Source organism: Scyliorhinus canicula, chromosome 5, assembly GCF_902713615.1.
Source record: "Scyliorhinus canicula chromosome 5, sScyCan1.1, whole genome shotgun sequence".
Classification (NCBI taxonomy): domain Eukaryota; kingdom Metazoa; phylum Chordata; class Chondrichthyes; order Carcharhiniformes; family Scyliorhinidae; genus Scyliorhinus; species Scyliorhinus canicula.
Genome location: NC_052150.1, coordinates 18,568,187 through 18,589,319, shown reverse-complemented (window position 1 = coordinate 18,589,319; position 21,133 = coordinate 18,568,187). Strand labels below are relative to the sequence as shown.

General features: G+C 49.6%; 1 protein-coding gene across 3 annotated transcripts in view; it reads right to left on the bottom strand.

Moving 5' to 3' along the window:
* LOC119965820 (C-C chemokine receptor type 4-like) overlaps positions 1 to 21,133 on the bottom strand; it is a 102,902-nt gene that overhangs the window by 37,333 nt on the left and 44,436 nt on the right. Inside the window, exon 1 of one of the 3 annotated variants that reach the window (XM_038796697.1) lies at positions 10,443 to 10,684. The exons of 1 other annotated variant lie outside the window; for it this stretch is intronic. The gene's annotated coding sequence lies outside the window, so the exon portion shown is untranslated. Of the gene's footprint in view, positions 1 to 10,442; positions 10,685 to 21,133 lie in introns of those variants that run through there. One more of the 3 variants, XM_038796695.1, reaches the window with a different exon arrangement.

Here is a 21,133-nt window from a genome sequence, read left to right as displayed (position 1 = left end):
CAGTTCGAGGGCTCTCATCGGTGTCCATTTCCTCTTCCTCGCTGCTATCCGCTGGGGTTGGGGGTCGGGGAACGGCCTCGTCGCCAGGTGCTCCTGCAAGACACAAGACATAACACATGATGGGATCGAGGTTGGGGTGGTGGTGGGGTGCGTGGGGGTGGTGTGTGGGGGTACTGCTGGTGGTGGAGGAGGGGTGTGGGGGCGGTGGTGGTGGAGGGGGAGTGTGTGGATTTTGGTGACACACATGATCATGGGGAAGCGCAATTTAGCGGGGTCTCACTTGCTCGCCGAATACTGACCTCCACCTCGGTGACTGCCCTCTCTCTGGGCCCAGCAACCAGGTCCAGTGTCCGCTGCTCTGCTGAGAGGCGGGGGGGGGGGGGGGGGGGTGATGGTGAGAGAGACGGGCATGTGCAGTACAGCTGTGGGTAGCTGGTGGCCTTCGAGGCCAGGGCACCCGCCATGGCAGATGGTATGGGTACTGGCATTTGCTGTAGGGTGGGATACGCGCATCGCTGGCGGGTGGGGTCTGGTCGCCCTCTGGGTGGGGGGGGGCAGTGTTGCAGGTGTGTGGGTTGGGGGTTGGTGCCATGGGAACAGTGCTGCCTACTCACTCTGGCCACACTGAGTGCAGTTTTTTGCGGCATTGCTGGGCGGTCCTGGCAGTGTTGTCCACGGTGCTCACGGCCTTTGCCACCTGTGCCCAGGGCCGGTGTACAGCAGCAGGTGGCAGCCTCCCTCCCAACCTGGGGTACAGGGTGGCCCGCTCTCCTCCATGGCATCTGACACGGTCTCGCAAACCGGGGTACCGCTCTCCGTGCTGCCATCTTGTTGGCTGGGATGAGTGTGTGTGGGGAGCAGAGTGCTGACATGCGGCTGCAGCTTGTCAATCCCAATTCCGCCGAATCCCACACCGTTTCTCATTGGAATCGATCGTGTTCCATGTGGCGCCGGTGCTGGCTCATTAACGGCTGCTGAATTTCTCTGGGAGCAGTGCCAATTTTGCTGTTGTAGCAGTCCACCAGCATCAACACTTGGGGCGGGATTCTCCAATTGCCGACGCTGAAATCACATTCGGTGATTGGCTCGAGAATCCATTGTTACGCCGAAACCAGGGGTGCGGCGTTTTGCGGATGCTCTGCCCCCTCAGACACGGCATAATCGCTGAGTACGCCGCACACCATTGGGACGGCTTCAGGACGTCACCTCAGGCCCCCCACCCCCAATACTCCACCCCCGATGGGCTGACTTCCCGATGGCACGGGCCACGTGTGCCACACCAGCCGGGGCCGAAAGGACTTCGCCGGCCGGCGTACGTCCAAACGTGCGCCGGGGCGTCAGCGGCTGCTGACGTCATCCCGGCGCATGCGCAGGGGAGGGGGTCTCTTCCATCTCCGCCATGGTGAAGACTATGGCGAAGGCGGAAGAAAAAGAATGCCCCCACGGCACAGGCCCGCCCGCCGATTGGTGGGCCCCGACCGCGGGCCAGGCCACCTTGGGGGTACCCCCGGGGTCAGATCACCCTGCACCCCCCCTCCCCCCCCCCAGGACCCTGGCCCCCGCCTGTGCCGCCAATCCCGCCAGTCAGGTAGGTGTTTTGATTCCCGCCGGCGGGAGAGTCTTGTCAGCGGCGGGACTTCAGCCCATCGCGGGCCGGAGAATCGCCGCGGGGGGCCCGCCGACCGGCGCGGCACGATTCCCGCCCCCACCGAATCTCGGGTGGCGGAGAATTCGGGACACGGCGGGGGTCGGGATTGACGCCGGCCCCGGGCGATTCTCCGACCCAACGGGGGGCCGGAGAATCCCGCCCCATTTTACCACAAACAGAGTAAACCAAGTCCACAACAAACTGTGTCAAGTGAAGACCTGCACATGCCTGAGAATTTACAATACCTGAAACAACTGTGGATGACAAACCCCAGTTGAGGACATTTCAATACCGAGTCAATCGCAAAATCTTTCATCGACCTGTTGAGGCAATAATGGACGATGTTCAAACTCAACCAAAAACATTCGGGGTTACAGTCAACATGAAAAAGCAGACAGGCGTGCAGACAGGAATCGGTATCCTCCGAGACGTCTAACTTGGTGACTGTCGCGTTTGTTAATTGTTCACATTGCAAATTTTAATTGTTAACATTATGTCGTGTTTGGTTACAGGAACCTTTGATGTAAAGTTGGAGGAAAGTGTCATCTACGTATGTTTGTTCCCAGTTAGAACAAGGTCACTTTAAGAGTTGGATCACTTGACGTCCTGATGCCCACGTCGCCAGTTTGGGCGGGCTCGCAGTCAGTCTATCATTATAGCCTGTTGAGTAAACACCTTTCCAATAAAGCTATTGGGTGGGATTCTCCATCCCGCCGCACCCGTTTTCTGGTCCGGCGCGTACCCACGCTGGCTGCGCGATCCTGCTTCCCGGCAGCCGGCTAATGAGGTTTCCCATTGTGGGCACCCCCACGCCGTCGGGAAACCTGCGAGTGTGAGTGCGCCACCGGTGAAATGGAGGATCCCGTCTGCAAGTCTATCCTTCAAATGACCAGACTCTCCACCTCCCTCCTTTCAGGTCCTCCTTAAAATCCCCCTCTGTGACCAAAGCATTTAGTCACTCCACTCCCCTTCTAGTTCAGTATCCCATTCGAATTGAACCTCAGTAAAACACTGAGAGACATTTTTTTCACGCTGAAGGTGCTCCAGAAGTGTATGTTACTGATTAATCCTGATTCGATATGTCATGGAACAAATATAAGCTTCAAGCACTCTTCACCTATCTCCACAATGAAGCTCCCCATTTACAGGGCCACGAAACCCCTATTTTCCTGCCACTTGCTCTTTCCTCGTGAAGGTGCCAGCTGTGGCTCAGTTGGCAGCTCTTGTGGTGATATGCATCACTGTATTTACACAAGGGGTTAATGTAAATACACTACAACTAAGTAAACACTAGAGGGAGCACCAGAGATGCCAGACATACAGCTAATGAACACATAGAACAGGACACAACCAATGGGCAGTCAAGACACCCAGAGGTGGCATTACCACAAGGGGGCATTACACAAACCATATATAAGGATAGGGCACACATGCTCTGACTCTTTCCGCAGGCGAAACTTAGAGAGTAGGACAGGGGCAGATCAGGAGCATCACACCCACCACGTGGCTTAGAGCAGACTGGTCAGTTAGACTGAGTTACTATAGCAAGATTAGCAGAAGAGTCAAACTCATAGAGAACTGTGCTAATGGTTCAATAAATCACATTGAACTTACTTCAAAGTCTGGAGTATCTTTTGGTCAAAGCTGCATTGAGTTGCAGCCTGTGTTATCCAAGAGTATATTACACAACACCCGTCTCACCGCCAAGTCTCATTCCAGAAACCTGAGCACAGAAGAACAGCCTGAGGTTACAGCGCAGTGCTCAGGGAGTGCTGCACAGTCGGATGTGCTGTCTTGCGGATGAGATCTAGGAAACTGAGGCCCAGTCGGCCCTCTCGGGTCAACGTAAAAGATCCTCTGGCTCTATTTCAAAGAACAATTGGAGGTTTATCTGGTGTCCCGACCAATATTCACCCTCCAGTCAACGGCACAAAAAAACAATCTGGTCATTATCACATTGCGGTTTGTGGGAGCTTGCTGTGCACATATTGCTGTTACGGTTCCTACATCACAACAGTGACTACACTTCAAAAGTCCCTCATTAGATGTAACGTTTTGCAGGGCGTGGTATAAGTGGAAGTCTTTCGTTCTTTGACTTTTACTGGCATTTCCTGTACCAGCCTCCCCGGACAGGCGGCGGAATGTGGCGACTAGGGGCTTTTCACAGTAACTTCGTTGAAGCCTACTCGTGACAATAACGCGATTTTCATTTTCATTTCATTTTTCATTGATTCTCTGGCACCAACAGCCAGTTGGAACCTCACTTAACTGATTATTCTTCATGTCCGACAGCACCTTTCCCCTGAGTAATATGATGGGCGTGCACCAAATCCATTCCATTGGGGTGGAATAACTTTATATGATGCACTTTTGGCCGATGGCTGGAGGGCAATCTGTGAGAGACAGGTTCTGCCACAAATGCCACATATGGAGTGGTGATCAGGTGCCATTGTGGGTTGTTCTGTTGCCAAGTTCCTGTAACCACTGATTGTCATGGTGATGTCGTCATTTCTCCTTGACATTAGCTCGGGCCTCCCGGGTACAAAAATCAATATTTAGGGCCTTGTTCTCATGCTTGGCAGTATCCTTGAAGCAGAGCTTTGAACGTCTTACAGCTCTTTTGGCTCCAGCTTCCTCTTCAAATAGAAAAATCCATGGATAAATGTCCATTTTCCATCCTGTGAAGATGGCCGAACCGGCTATCTTACTCTGCTTGATGAGTGCCAACATGCTTGGAAGGTTTGCCTTTGAGGGGACTGTCACATCGGTGATTTTGTCTCCTTGCAGAAGATGCCCAGAAAGCACTGCAAAGAACAAAGATGAAAGTTGCTGAGCTCCCTCCCTTGATAGCTATACATCATCAATGTCTCGCAGCCACACAGCAAGGTGTTGAGTACACACGCCCCTCGAACTGGCAGCTTGACCCTCAGGGTTGGCTTGATGTTATTGTTATTTTGTGAGTTGGCTGAAAGTGGTAGCTCTTCTCTCTATGTGAGTTCTGCATCAAGAGACAGATCGTCTGTCACCTTGGACATTTTCTAACCACTTTTAGCCAGAGTGCTTTTTAGTGCGAGCAACATTGGAGGCAGAACATAATGACGCTTTTATGCCTGAACTAACATCTGATATTTGACCATGAAGGATGTCACAACCCAACTCAATCAGCCTGCACAAGTGCACTGTTTTATGCTTTGGTTTCCACATTGAATAGTATTTGGATCTCTCTTCAGGTAACTTGTGGCCAAATCAGTATTGGGAAGGTTTGTCTCTAGTCATGAGAAATTTAGATCCGACTCCGGTAGGTTTCTTCAAAACTGCTTCATTCAACCTATATATTTGAGGCGATTCTAGGGAAGTAAATCTCTCCTCTATGTTTCAAAGACTTTATTTTGGTGTCTTCCTTTAATGAATGTTTTCGGATTTGCAGAGCTTCCTGAAGTGTCCTGTCTTTCTGCATTGGAAACACTCTGCCCGCCCCCCCCCCCCCCCCCCCCCCCCACTCCCCCCGTTGCACACTCCTGCCCTGCAGCTTGGGCTCTACAAGACGGCTGCTGTAGGTTTGCCTCCCCTTTTGCCTGTTTGGGAAAGCTTTTGAGTAGGCATGGTTGCCATCTTTGAGCATACCCACCAAAAAAACCTCGGTATTTCCACCATTTACAGCCCGATTTTACTAATTTTCACCTGCCTAGAGTATTGAACCACTTGTTTGAGTGTTAGGTCATCCTTCGTCTGTAAAAACCTGACAGCTTTTCGTTGCAGACTCCAACGACAATGTGGTAGCAAATGAGTTTATCTTTCAATGCACCACACCCGCAATAACTAACTGGCCGATACCAGTCTGTCAGGAACAATTTGATGGCTTGCCCTGGCCTTTGGGGTCTCTGAGCGCTCGCTCGATTATGAGGTTTTGGCTTGGGCTGAAATATGTATCAAACACTTTTACCACAGTTTTGCAGATGTTCTAAACTGCCTGTCTCAGGAGGACGTTGTCAGTGACAGGCACCAGACGTAGAGGAATGAACTAATCTGGTGCGTTTGTTCTTTGGCATGTAAGCTTCGTGCTGCTCAACACCTCAGGAAGTGTTTTCCCACAATTCCCAACCCTGCCCCTTCTGTGGACCTTTGAGGTTTTTAAATACCTGCCATTGACTGCTCGATTGGTACTGACATTGCTACCGATTCCTGGTGTGCCTCTTATCCCAAGATAAGTCTTCTGATTCTTCCTTTGATGTAGACTTATTCCGATTTATCGCCGTTGTTATTCTGGCGATGGCATAAAATCATTGTTAAATTGGTGCCATCACTGCTTTTCCATGTTTTATGGTTTGGCTTCCGCAAGGAATAGTATTTGGACCTCTTTTTAGGTATCTTGTTGTGGCCTGATCTATATTGGGAAGATTTCCCTCTCTCAGTCATTCAGTGATTTAGCTCTGACTCAGATTTCTTCAAAACTACGTTATTTACACTAGGTACGTGATAGGGTTTACACATCTCTCATTTACAAATTATTCCATCTTTCTACAGAGTCTCTTTCACATGAATAATGATGTCACTGTTATATTATGATATAAGGTATCAGCTGTGGCAAAGGAGCTGCGGAGGTTTATGGAGTGCATTGGTGGGGCGGGGGGTTGATCCGTGGAGATTTGGGAGGCCAAGGAGGAAGGAGTTTTCATTCTACTCCCACGTCCACAAGATGTATTCCCGGATAGACTTCTGTGTGATGGACAAAACGCTGCTGGCTGAGGTGGTAGATGCTGCATATTGAGTAATTGTGGTGTCAGACCACACCCCTGGGTAGACCTGCAAAGGAAACCGTGGTGAATGTATTCACCTAAGTATGAACAGTCTGTATAGTGCTGTGACCTATGACCTGGAAATGATAGTACGGGCTACTTCCAGGTACTGTACTGGAACCCCGGTGGGCTCCGCCTCTGGCACCGCCCTCACCGGGGTGATATATAGACCGACCACCTGTGGGTGGCACTCATTTGTACAGCCGACTCTGGCAGACGAGTTCATGGATAATAAAGTCTAATGTTCACTCGTTCTCACGGTCTCACAGTGAATTGACGGTAGAGCAATTTATTATCCATCGACAGTCACCGAAGCCTGACCCTACAGTTCGGCGGACCCTTACTCCCCCCTCACGGTGTGCAGCCTTGTGACCCTCAAGGTCCCCCCCTTCCCTTCGCTCTTTGCAAACCTCACTCCCAACTCTAAGCCCATCGCCACCAGGAGCATGCGGTACAGTTCCCAAGATATAATTTTTATCAAGTTGGAGGTCCAGCGACTGTTGAGTGAAGGGATCATCGAGGCCAGCAACAGCCCCTGGCGAGCGCATGTGGTGGTCGTCCAGAACGGGGAAAAGAATCGATTGTTGTGGACTACAGCCAGACCATTAACCGGTTCACGCAACTGGATGCGTACCCCCTCCCCCGCATCGCGGAGATGGTCAACCAGATTGCACAGTACCGTGTGTTCTCAACGGTTGATCTGAAGTCACCACCAGCTCCCGATCCACCCAGAAGAGCGCCACTACACTGTCTTTGAAGCAGCCGGCCGACTCTTCCACTTCCTCAGGGTCCCCTTCGGCGTCACTAACGGGGGGGGGGCGGAATTCTCCGACCCCCCGCAGGGTCGGAGAATCGCCCGGGGTCGGCGTAAGTCCCGCCCCCGCCGTGGCCGGAATTCTCCGCCACCCGGGAATCGGCGGGGGCGGGAATCGCGCCGCGCCGATCGGCGTGCCCCCCGCGCCGATCAGCGGGCCCCCCCACGCCGATTCTCATGCCCGCGAAGGGCCGAAGTCCCGCCACTGACAGGCCAATCCCGCCGACGTGGTTTCAACCACCTCTGGTGGCGGTGCTGTCAGTGGAGGTGGTGGAGGCAGGCACGATAGCATCGTTTAAGATGTATCTTGATAGACACATCAACGGGTGGGAATGGAGGGAAACAGATCGTATGGGAAATAAGTAGTAGGTCTAAAGAAGGAATCTGGATTGGCGCAGGCTTGATGGACTGAAGGGCTTGTTCCTGTGCTATAATGTTCTTTGTTCTATTATTTCGACTTACAGATGACAATGCCCACGTAGCAAGCACAGAAGAATAATTAGAAGAAACAGCAACAGCAGACATGGACTTTGGAATGGAGAACATTGACAAAACCCAAATCACCAAATGCTCATAAAAGCAAGAGAACCAGAACTAGGTGTACAAATTCAAGCAGTTAGCAAACATAACATCTGCAGATGGAAGGTGCTATAAAGTAACAAGTAGATGGATAGCAATGGGAAAGGCTATACTCTGTAAGGGGAGATAGTTACTAACCAGAAAGCTGAATACACAGCTCAAAAGGGCAACTTATTAAGAGCTTGATTTGATTGGGATCCTGATATTAAATGCAGAATTCAGGATGTTGCCTATAAGATTGATTAACTCAGCACTGAGTGGGTATTGACAACTGGGACATTTAATCTACCCTCCTTGATGCTACACGAGGCACAGCTCTAACTCATAAGGCTATGAGGGAATCCACATTGTACGAGCTGGCATAGAATCACAGTCAGGACAACACCACTGTTTACCTGGTTAGACAAATAGAAAACAGTTCACCAAGCAGGAGGGGAAGGAGCAATGAGTCTAAATGAGAAATTGCAATTTAGTCCGGAGGCTTAATTTATCGTTAATTGATCATTAATTATTGCAAAGAAGAACCAGTTGCTTGTTTCCAACTATAATAATTTTCTATCTTGTAGCGTCAAACAGCACTGTGAATAAAGGGCCTCTCTCTCCCATCTGTATTCTACTGTCTATGCTACGACAGATCTGAAGTGCCGCAGTTAATTTCAGTCTCCCCACAAATAAAAAAAGGAAGAAAAAGAGTCTCCTGAGAGATGTGGTGTAACTGGGTTGGGCTGTTGCATTCTGCATGGTCAAATATCCGAAGCTGTTTACGTGAAGACATGTTAAGACATTTCCCCTGCTAGAAACATCGAGGAGACAGTGATATGAGACAGGCTGGTTTAGCACACTGGGCTAAATCGCTGGCTTTGTAAAGCAGACCAGGGCAGGCCAGCAGCACGGTTCAATTCCCGCACCAGCCTCCCCGAACAGGCGCCGGAATGTGGCGACTAGGGGCTTTTCACAGTAACTTCATTTGAAGCCGACTTGTGACAATAAGTCATTTTCATCTGATCGCACCAAATAACACCCCCGCTGGAAGTGGTTAGTAAATTCGGTCATTTTGGGTTACGGTGACAGGTAATCTGTCTCGGTGCAGAGCTCTGTTCATGCAGAGAGAAAGCAGCTACCACTTTGGGTCAACTCTGAAAATGACAATATTGTCAATCTGGCAGCATTTTTTTTTTAGAATGCAAAACGGAAAACATAGCAGGCATTGTTCCAGACACACGCTACCTACCTGTACCATGGCATTGGGTGGAATATCCCGCTTGGCACCTACGAGGTGGGATTGTTTGTCATCCCTGTGCTCCTTGCAGAGTCTGAGCTCCCCCGCTGGGGGTGGGGTATCTTAGTCAATGTATAAAAGGTCGGCCAGTAACCGACCAGAATAGGAACCCGGTAGGGATCGATCAGGTAGTGTACGTATCATTTGTGTAAATAAAACTTAGTTCTTATTTTACTCGGTATGGACGCCCCGTGTCCTTAGTAAATTGATACTTGAAAAGTGATACTTTCCCTGAAACTCCTCACAGGGAATGCAAGGCAGAGGACTGAGAGTTAACCCATGCACTGGTCTCAGTTGTATCAACACATGATCCACGGGTCAGGGAAGGGCTTCTCAGTCAGCTAGGGAAAATGAGTTGCAAAAATAGGGAAAACAGGCAACACTGTGGCGCAGTGGGTTCGCCCTGTTGCCTCACGCTGCTGAGGTCCCAGGTTCGATCCCGGCCCTGGGTCACTGTCCGTTTGGAGCTTGCACATTCTCCCCGTGTTTGCGTGGGTTTCGCCCCCACAACCCAAAGATGTGCAGGGTACGTGGATTGAACACACTAAATTGCCCCTTAATTGGTAAAAATGTAAATTTATTTTGCAAAAATAGGGAAAACACAAATATTTAACCGCCCTGGTTTAACCTGGTTTCTCCCAAGTAGGTAGGATCAGAGCTGAACCTTTTGAGAAATATTTCCCCAATGTGCCACAGTAGAAAAACCCAACCTGCTTCAGAGGGTGTGCGACAACAAGTATGGATCAATCACTTTTCCTCTGGAAAGCTCAGTCAGGAACAAAAAAACAACATTGAAATGACCTGGCTGTCTTGGCACTCTTCAAACAATGTGAATACATTTGTCGCAATTCAAATTTTACTCAAACCAGGAAAAATGTTTTCAATGATATGTATTTTCTCAATATTTGGTAGCGCAGAACTGACCAATCGACATCTGTATCCATCTCTAACACCGATGAACAGCCAACGGTTTTAGAGTTCACGACAAAAAGCTGGTCAGTGTCCTGGGTTATGGACAAGAATGCTTTATGTCATGTCTCATGCCACCGAGGTCCCAGGTTCGATCCCGGCTCTGGGTCACTGTCCGTGTGGAGTTTGCACATTCTCCCCGTGTTTGCGAAGGTTTCGCCCCAACAACCCAAAGATGTACAGGCTAGGTGGATTGGCCACGCTAAATTGCCCCTTAATTGGAAAAAATGAATTTGGTACTCTAAATTTATTAAAAAATGAAATCGCAAATCATGCAATCGGCCATAAACAAAATCAGCAAACTCATGCCAACAAACACCTACAATTTTAAGCAAGTAAAAATAAACGTTTGCAAACCTTATTCTGATTGTAATCAGCCAGGATTCGTAGGTTTTCAATCATTAACTGAAGTCCCTTCAAATAATCCTTCTCATGAGAAGATCTGTGAAAAATGTTCCAATGAATTCTTTCTGCTTTCTATTTCACTTGTACTTTTTGCGACCACGAAAATTTCTACGTGATGGAAATAGGAACGGTTGCCATCATCCAGAGCAATTTCCTCTTTAAGAAGAATTTTAACTGGGAGTGGTGCATGAGAGATGAAGGATGTTAGCAGGGGGTGGGCTACGCACTTTAAACACTTTTGTGATAATGGATCATGGCCCCAGATCACGTGCCAATCTATTGAACTTTTAAGCCCACCTCTTTTTCTAAAACGAAAAGACATACAAGTAAAAACTGGCTGATGCTTCAATGTAACCACTCACTGGGATTCCTACATAGATTATACTTAGTCCGCAGAGAGACACTGGAAAGTTGCACCCTTTTTCAGACAAAGACACTTCAAAGGAAGAGATGCAATGCAGAAACTGAACTGTCATCTCTTGTAGAAATAATGGCGGCTGTTTACCATCTCAGCAGAAACCATCTCCCATGAGTTATATCCAAGACAATGGGCAAAATTCTCCCCTACCCAGCGGGGTGGGGGGTCCCGACGTAGCGGAGTGGCGCCAACCACTCCGGCATCGGACCTCCGCAAAGGTGCGGAATTCTCCGACGCTGGGCGGCGTAGCGCCAAAGGCCATTGGCGCCAGTGGGCGGAGCGGGAGCCACTTCGGCGCAGGCCTAGCCCCTAAAGGTGCGGAATTCTCCTTTGTGATGTGCGGATTCTACGCAAATTGATTCCGCACTGGAACCCTCTGGGACATTGGTACCAATCACTTTTATAGGAAGGGGATATGGTTCTGCAATCAGGATTCAGGGAGCGAGGCAGAAAATTAGCAAGTAGGACGTCAAATAGGGCAGCACGGTGGTGCAGTGGTTAGCACTGTTGCCTCACGGCGCCGAGGACCCAGGTTCGATCCCGGCCCCGGGTCACTGTCCGTGTGGAGATTGCACATTCCCCGCGTTTGTATGGGTTTCGCCCTCAACCCAAAGATGTGCAGGGTAGATGGGTTGGCCACACTAAATTGCCCCTTAATTGGGAAAAATGAATGGGGCACTCTAAATTTTAGGGGAAAAAAGTAGGACATCAAATGTGGTAATCCCTGGATAATTTCCAGTGCCACATGCAAGTGAGCACAGAAATAGGAGGATAAGGCAGATGAATGTGTGGCTGGAAAGATGGTGCGAGAGGGAGAGCTTTAGATTCCTGGGACACTGGGGCTGGCTCTGAGAAAATGCCACCTGTACAAGCCGGACAGCTGGGACTGAGTTCCTTGCAGGGCTTTTTATTGGTGTTGTTGTGATGGTTTTAAACTAACTCGGGAGGAGTGTGAAAACCCAGAGAGAACATTAGGGAATAAAACCAGTGTGCACAAAATACCGGGAGAGACAGAGAGCACTAGTATAGAGAATTGAAAGTTAATAGGTAGAATTAAGGAACAAAAAGGGTGCATTAGTTTTGTTCCTTGGCTCCAGCTAAATTGAATCTGTCTTTGAGCCCTCTGGGATATTGCTCTGTGTAGTCTGTAGACGGCCAACTATTGAGGAAGGTGCCGAAGAACAAATCTTCAGGGAAATTACAGAAATGCAAACATTATAGATTAGTTATAATAGATGACTTTATTTACCCAAATTTTGACTGGGACAGTGGTAATGTAAAAGATGGAGAGTGACAAATGTTCCCAAATTGTGGGCGCAATTCTCCGCTCCCCAGGCTGGGTGGGAGAATCGCGGGATGGCCGCTCTGGCACCCCCCGCGATTCTCCCACCCCCCCCCCAAAATGGCGTGTCGCGTTTTGCGATTCTCCGGCCCGAATGGGCCGAGCGGCCTGACGTTCCCAACCTGTTCACGCCAGCGGCAACCACACCTGGTTGCTGCCGGCGTGAGCATCGTGCGAAAGGTAAGTTTGGGGCCTGTGGGGGCCAGAGAGGGGATCGAGCACCACGGCCGTGCTCGGGAGGGGACTGGCCCGCGATCGGTGCCCACCGATCGCCGGGCCGGCGTCTCTAAGAGACGCACTCTGTCGCCTCCGCCACCCCGCAAGATCAAGCCGCCACGTCTTGCGGGGCAGCGGAGGGGAAGACGCCAACCTGCGCATGCGCAGCTGACGTCACTAAGGCGCCGCCGGCCGCGTCATTATTGGTGTGCCGCCTTGACGCTGGCATTAAGGCCCGGCGGCCGAGTTCCCCGCAACGCCACTCCTAGCCCCCCGGGGGGGGGGGGGGAGAATAGGGGGTGAGGAGTGGCCTCCGACGCCGTCGTGAAACAGCCTGGGGAGCGGAGAATCGCGCCCACAATTTAGAACATTTGCCACTCTCCATCTTTTACATTACCACTGTCCCAGTCAAAATTTGGGTTTCACGCCGGCGTCGGCCGTTGCGGAGAATCACGCCCTGTGTTTGGGAAACTTTTGTACAGCAGTCAGTGTCCAGTCCCATTAGTGTCACACTGTTAGACCTTGTTCTTGGAAATGAGGTGAGCCAAGTAGATGAAGTGTCAGTGGGGAGACAGTGATCATTGTATCGCAAGATTCAGGATGGTGATTTAAAAAAAGAAGAACAGGCAATCCAGAGTAAGAATAATTAATTGGGGGAAAGAACTGTCTTCATGGGGCAAGAATGGAGCTGGGCCAGATAGACGGCAACAAAAGGTTGGTGGGAAAAACTGAACAAGGGAAAAATAAATGGTTCGCGCACAATCAAGGTATATTCCCTCAAACGGGAAATGTAGCGAAAACAAACCCAAAGCCCCCTGGGTAAAAAATGGGATAGAAATCAAGATGTAGAGGAACAAGTGCGCTGATGACAGGTGTCAGGTAGAAAATACAAATGTGAACCATGAGGAATTCAGAAGATTCAGACAGGAGGTGACAAAGAACATTAGAGAAGTGAAAAGGCTGCTTGAGAAAATGATGGCAGCCAACATAAAGGGGAATCTCAAAGTCTTCTATTGGCACATAGATAGTAAAAGGCTGCTAAAAGGAGGAATAGGGATGATAAGGGACCGAAAACGAAATATACACGTGAAAGCAGGGGACATAGTTGGGGTATTAAATAAATATTTTGCCTGTCTTTACCAAGGAGGTGGATCCAACGCAAGTCATAGCGACAGAAGAAGAAACCCTATCACTGGAAAGGTTCAAAATTGATCAGAAGGATGTGCTCGACTGACTGTCGGTACTTAAAGTTGACAAGTCACCAGGACCAGGTGAGATGCATCCAAGGGTATTGAAGGACATGAGAGTGGAAATAGCAGGGCCATAGTATTTCAGTCTTCCCCGGACTTGGGATATGCCAGAGGACTGGAGAATCACAGACATTACAGCCTTGTTCAAAAAAAGGCTGCAGGGATAAACCCAGTAACTACAGACCAGTCAGTTTAACTTTGGTGGTGGGGTAGCTTCGAGAAATAATTATTTAAGGCAGAATTAATATTCATAGGGAAAAATGTGGAAGAGGCAGCATGGATTTCTAAAGGGGAAATTGCATTTAATTAACGTGCTGGAGTTTTTTGAAAAACATAAACTGATTTTCAAACAAAAGTATGTTTATTAGAATTTCACATTTTAGAAATTGGCGCTTTGAAGATGCAAAATGATACCATACATAAAGAGGAGCCAACAGTATTAACCTACGGGGCACAGGATGACACAGGAGAACAACTGTCTTGGTACAATCGTTAGATGAAGCTGAGAGCCCTCATGACGCCACCAAGAACTGAAGGAAGAACAGGATAAAATCGTGAGAAACAGGACAGAGAGGTGCACACCCTCCCACACCACTCAGGACTACCGCCATCATAAGAAGTCAAATTTCACACAGCCAGATCGGATGCACACCAACATACAATTCCCTCTGCTCCATCACCGGCACAGGCATTAGTGACCCAACATTGCCAGATCCTTCGGCTCTCTGACTCAACTGCACCCACGCAGAAGCCAAGAGTGGATTCATCAAGCCCAGCCCTGCAAAAACAAAAACAATATAAAATCCTCAAGAACCCGAGGTCTAAGGGGAAATTACATACATACCCCACAACGCAACCTAGCCCTGTTCCTGGCCCAGAACAGATCAAACATCATACATATAATTACAAAATTATAGAGAGAGGGCCAGCAGCAAAAGGTCTTCGTTGTTCTCGGACTCAGGGGAAGAAGAAAAAGACGAAGACTAAGAAGAAGAAGATTACCAGAGTGTGGTGAATGTAATATAGATGTATATATGTTAATTCACACTGTTTTTGTAAGCGCAGTAGCGCTATCCTACCACTAGGGGGAGCAGCGCCGGGAGCACTCAGGAACTTGTACTGGGCTCCACCCTTGGCTCCGCCCACGACTCCTCCCCCTAGTGCAGCTGTATAAATACCCTTGTCCAGAGTCAGCCTGAGTTCACTACGAGTTCATCGACAGGTAACAGGCTGGCTCTGAAGTAAGTCGATTAAAGCCTAGATTCACATCGGAAAAAAGTGTCTGGTGAATTGATGGCTCCATCACAGAGCTAACCCACTAAATCACAAGAGCTCACGATCCAACAGGCCCTGACTCACCACAGCGCTCGTGAGGCGTCCATCAACAAAAAGGGAACAGGCCACTCAACTGACAAGAGAACAGCTCACCCCCAAGGGGAATGATAGGATAAATTTCAAGGCACAGGAATTGAGTAAGGATAATCTTTCTGATCTCAATCGAAGGGGAGGCCCCCATCCCCCGCCCCAGGGCCAACCCCATTCTCCCTGGCACCATGGGACTCACCCCACCAACCGGGCCCACACAGGAGTAAAGCTAGCGCCATACCAACAAGGTTTAACATACACTAAGAGTAAACTTCACCTTTAAGTCGCTCAGGTGAAAGGCAAGAGAGAGATCCAGCGAAGAACTGAACCTTCAGGGCCTCCCGGAAGAGAAAAAGAAGAAAGAAAGAGCAAGAATCATCAGAACTAATCACTCGGATAACAGGGACCCAGTAACCACCAGCAGCCCCCACTCCCACTGATACCCGGGCATGTTGGCACTGCCAGCCTGGCACCGTGGCCATGTGCTCTGGCGGCAGTGCCAGGGTGGCAGGGGCACTGCCAGGGTACCAGGCTGGCAGTGCTGAGGATCCTGGATGCCAGGTTACCTGCGCCAGGGACTCTGTTCAGGGGTTTGCCCTTAGGTGATGGGGATTCAAGGACCCGGTAAGAGGAAGATAGGATGGGAGTGGGGGATCTGGAGGCCGTGGTGGGGTGGCTGAGGGGGATCGAAAGATCGGGGTGGCATTTCAGCGCAGGAATAGTAAGTGCGACTCGGCGGGGTTATCCTTGCTGAAGCCAGAAAGAAATGGCAAAGTACTGTTAAACAGCGGTGTCGTTCTCGACACTCTGGGCACCAAGAAACACCCCGTTAAACACGCCCACAACAGGCCTCTGAGTTTGCTGTGTTAAATCGCACCCAACATCTCCGTTGGCAGCCATCATCCAATGCGCACAGCACCGCCAAGGCCGGAGCCCGCTCAATAGCAACTGCGCCACTGCAAGCAGGACCCCACGCCAAACTATTCCAGCTGCCATGAACAAATGAGGTGTTTAGCATTGTGTCTCGCCTCTTTCTCGCAAGCACACAGACCAAATACTTCCCCAGGCATATCACAAGCCATGTAACCCAAGAAAAGACAAATACAAAATGTGCACCAGGGTGAAAAGACAGATTAAAAAACGAGCTGAGCCAGAGCTCGTGAAATCACAGCCGCTCCCGCCCTCAGATCACGTGACCCCCCTTAAAAAAAGACTGATTTTGAGAGCAGGAGACTTTATGATTCTCGCTGTGACTGTGGTATTACCCTTCTGCCACGTGACGTTCCTGCTTCCAGTACCGATTGGGTGCAGAGTCCTCTTCGTTCCTCCTTTCTGCTGGGCACCCATTAGTTGGCCATCCGATGCTTGGTTGCATGAACTGAGATTGTGGGGCACGAGCGAGCGAGTGGACCACTCAGTTTCCATTCCGCCTCCCTCACTCCGCCACTCCGGGTGGCATGGTGGCACAGTGGACAGCATGGTGGCACAGTGGACAGCATTGCAGCCTCATGGCGCCAGGGGCCCAGGTTCGATTCCTGCCTCGGGTGACTGTCTGTGCGGAGTTTGCACTTTCTCCCCGTGTCTGCGTGTGTTTCCTCCGGGTGCTCCAGTTTCCTCCCATAGTCCAAAGATGTGCAGGTTAGGTGGATTGGCCATGATAAATTGCTCCTTATAGTGTCCAAAAGGTAAGGGGGGGTTACTGAGTGACGGGGATAGGGTGCTGGTGTGGGCCAAGGTAGGGTGCTGTTTCAGAGGGTCGGTGCAGACTCGATGGCCCGAATGGCCTCCTTCTGCACTGTAGGGATTCTATGAAAAAACAAAATCCAACCCAAGCTTCAGACGCCTCATCAGCACAGAAGGGCTGAAGCATTAATTCTCCTTCGCTTGTTTCATATTTCCTGCATCCACAGTATTTTGCTCTGATCGATCTCATGCTTCGGCCAAGAATATGTCTAATTCCAGCCAAACACGAAGGCAGATAGGGTCGAGACTTCCAAAGGGGAATTGGATAAGCACCTGATGAGAAAGAAAATTGCAGGGATGTGGGGAAAATACAAGGGAATGGGGTTTGCTGAGTTGCTCTTGCAGAAAGCCAGCATGCATATGATGGGCTGAATGGCCTTCTTCTGCGCTGTAAGTGTTCAATGATAGTCTGTGTGGGAGACTGACTTGGTGAAACGAGATCGAGTGGAGCCAACGCTGATGCAAGAATACGCCAGAGGGTTATAAGCAAAGGGGTAATAATGAACAGCTTGATTGTTCCATGTGGTGGGTAAAATGGCTTCTCATCCAATCCTTTACGCCCAAAAGGATGATATAAGATATCACATGACTATGGCAAGCCATAATACTCAGGGACCCAAGAAGGTAAGTCGAAAGATATTTAGTTAGTTAACGCAAAGTAAAGGCTGCAACACAGTTGACAACCCACAAGTCCCAGTTGGCCCGACCGGAAGTGCCAGTCCCAGTCTGGGCCTGCCTTTCAAAGGGATAGTTTATGAGCCCCAGCTGGCAGGCCTCCGCCCACTAGCGGGGAAGCTTGTACTCTATGAGTCCCATGGGGAGATCAATCAGCGTATCCCCATGGGTCTCATGTGGGTTATCACACATGCACAATGGCATTTTTTCAAACATCCCCCATCTCATTAATAGAAACACATTGCATGCACTATTATTTAAGGAAGTCATCACATGCAAACAGAAAACTTGTTCTCGTCTGTCTTGCTTTTGTTTGTCTCTACACATGCATTGCACACGTAATGTGACGTTTCCCCTCCAGGACAATGTTCTTGCTGTGACAAGTGCTGCCGATCAATTGTATTTGCTGGAAAGCAGGTAACCCCTGGGATCTATGTGTCTGCGTTCGGTCAGTTTGCCTTAACCCTCTGGATGCAAACTCCACTGGTTGTCCTTGCTGCATGAGTCCTGCTTTGTTGGCCTCACATTGAGCACAGAGATTCACACTCTGATGACAAAATGTTCAAGAACTTTGCTAGATAGTTCACAAATCCAAATTGCTGCACTGCCTTCACATCTGTTGGTTGCTGCATCTCCACTGCACCTTATCGGATCAGGGTGAATTCCTTTTGGTGTCAACACATAACCTAAATACTTGACTGCAGTCATCGTTAGTTATGGTTCTTCCTTGTTCACCTCCAGGTTCATTCAGCAAGATCTCTCGTGCAGTCTCACTAGATTCTGATCACTGTCTGCAATGGCTTCTTCCATCGTATCTCAACATTCTCAGACTGGCAGATCCTCCACGATCACTTCCACTGACCAGCTCCTGCTGTCTGGCCTGATACTCTTTCGGAGTAGTAGAAATTCCAAATGACACACGCAACCATTTGTACCTCCCAAATGGCATCCAGAATGTAGTCAGAAAACCTCCCTCCAACTTTGCTTGCCAGTACAGCCCAGTCCATCAGACGAACCCGCCTCCCATCCACTGACTCCATTTACACCTCCCGCTGCCTGGGGAAAGCGGGCAGCATAATCAAAGACCCCTCCCAACCGGCTTACTCACTTTTCCAACTTCTTCCATCGGGCAGGAGACACTAAAGTCTGAGAACACGCTCAAACAGACTCAAAAACAGCTTCTTCCCCGCTGTTACCAGACTCCTAAACGACCCTCTAGTGGACTGACCTGATTAACACGACACCCTGTATGCTTCATCCGATGCCGGTGTCTATGTATTTACATTGTGTACCTTGTGTTGCTCTATTATGTATTCTCTTTTTCTTTTCTTTTCTTTTCGTGTACGGAATGATCTGTTGAGCGGCTTGCAGAAAATTACTTCACATTGAACAACCTTTGCTTTGGCAAGTTTGGCAAAATTTCTTCAATGGTTGGCATGGGTGAGGGAGATATCTTCAAAGATTTATTGAGGCCCTTTAGATCTATGCAGACTCTCAGTTTACCAGGTTTTTAAAATTATTACAATGCTCCTAATCAAGTCTGTCGGAGTTGTCACTTTCCTGATTATTCCCACCTTTTCAAGCTCTTCCACCTTGTCTTTCAGGCTGGACTTGAGGGCAGCTGGAACACTCCTCGGAAGATGCTGAATTGATCTCGTACTCTCATCTATTTCAACATCTTGGTAATTTGCTAGGATCTGTTCAGCAGTCAATGGCTTGGTGCCAGGCAAAAGGGCAGCACGGTAGCATGGTGGTTAGCATAAATGCTTCACAGCTCCAGGGTCCCAGGTTCGGTTCCCGGCTGGGTCACTGTCTGTGCGGAGTCTGCACGTCCTCCCCGTGTGTGCGTGGGTTTCCTCCGGGTGCTCCGGTTTCCTCCCACAGTCCAAAGATGTGCGGGTTAGGTGGATTGGCCATGCTAAATTGCCCGTAGTGTCCTAAAAAGTAAGGTGGGGGGGGGGGGGGGGGGGGGTTGTTAGGTTACGGGTATAGGGTGGATACGTGGGTTTGAGTAGGGTGATCATTGCTCGGCACAACATCGAGGGCCGAAGGGCCTGTTCTGTGCTGTACTGTTCTATGTTCTATGTTCTAAAACACTGACAATCTCTTCTGGTGCATACTGGGTTGTCAGTCCAAACTATTGACTTGTTTCAGCTGAGATCAGTGGATTTTGCTCAACGTCTACCATCTGAAACAACACTCAGATCTTATTTCTTCACATTGCATTGCGCTCTCAGTTTAGCTTTTCCTCATGTGGTGCACAGTTTTCCGTCATAGACTCTCAAATTTAGCTTTAATGGTCGGGTCATCCTTTTAAGCTACTTGACACAGGCCTGTGAAGCTCATGATGCTGCGCGGAGCACTAGCATCTGTCAAACACTTCACATCAACTTGATGCTTCACCTCTGCAGTCACCAATACAATAGTCACAAACCAGTTTCTACCTTAAGACTTGATGGCACCAAGTGATTCATCAGAATCATCCTTGGACATCTCTTTAGTCTTCATGGACTTGTTTATTCCTTTCCAGCAAAACACTTGAGTGCCAAGTGATTGAGGTTTTGCAGCTAGAGCGCTGCTTTCCCCACACTGATCATGTTTCCTTTTCTTTTTTATGGCATCCTCTGCAATATTTATATCCAGTTCTCTGGCTCTGATCTTCCTGCTGGCCCTTTTGTAGATCGTTCTTCCTTTTCTCCATTGTCTTGTGCGCCTCTCAGCTTTGCGCACAGCCCCGTCAGTTCACCCATCAATACCCTTCAGCTGATGATGAACCACTTCAGAGCTTCCCTATGCATCAATAGTTCTCTTGAGGGCAGGTTTCTCTTGACATGTTTTCATGTCAGGATCTCTTGTTCCTAAGCCATTTCCATCTCTGATCAGATCATCCTTCAGTTGCTCAAACTTACAATATACAGCCACATATTGAATAATGTTCTCCCTCTCTTCCTGAGCTCCAGGACATTATTTAACTATAAAAAACAGTGTCCTGTTTTGGGCAGGTATAGCGGGTGTTTCTTGGCATATTGCAGTGCTGGGAATGTTCCAGCTATCTTGCGGGACTTTGCCGGGTTTTTTGGCCTTGGTCAAGAATGCCTCACCGAGGCCGCCTTACATCATTTCGTGCACGGATGGGCCCTGCTCAGCTCGTCAGTGCAGGAAGATGACCCACAGATCAGGGTGCCATTATTAAATGCCGCCCCGATCCTTTGACCCACCCCCTGCTCCTTCACTACTGCCCAGCTTCCCTCTTAGGAGGGCACGAGCCTCCGCCCCGCACCCCTCCCTTTAATGGCATGGCACCCTGGCACCGACAACCTGGCACTTGGGCACCTTGACACTGCCAGTCTGGCACACTGGCAGTGCCCCTGGCAGCCTGGCAGTGCCACCCGGGCATAGTGCCAGGTTCACAATGCCAAGGTGTCCAGGTGGCAGCTGGAGTGCCAGGGGGCCACTCTGTCTAGAGTCCGACCACCCGGTGGTCTCCAATGGCCTGGAAGACCTCCCCAGGTGCCGTTACCCTGGTCCACGTTTGTGTGGGCCAGTGCTAAACGCCACCATGGTGAGGTCTCCTAGGCAAGGCTGTTAGTTCCCAGAACTTGAGAGAATCCGGCAGAGACATATTTAAATTAGT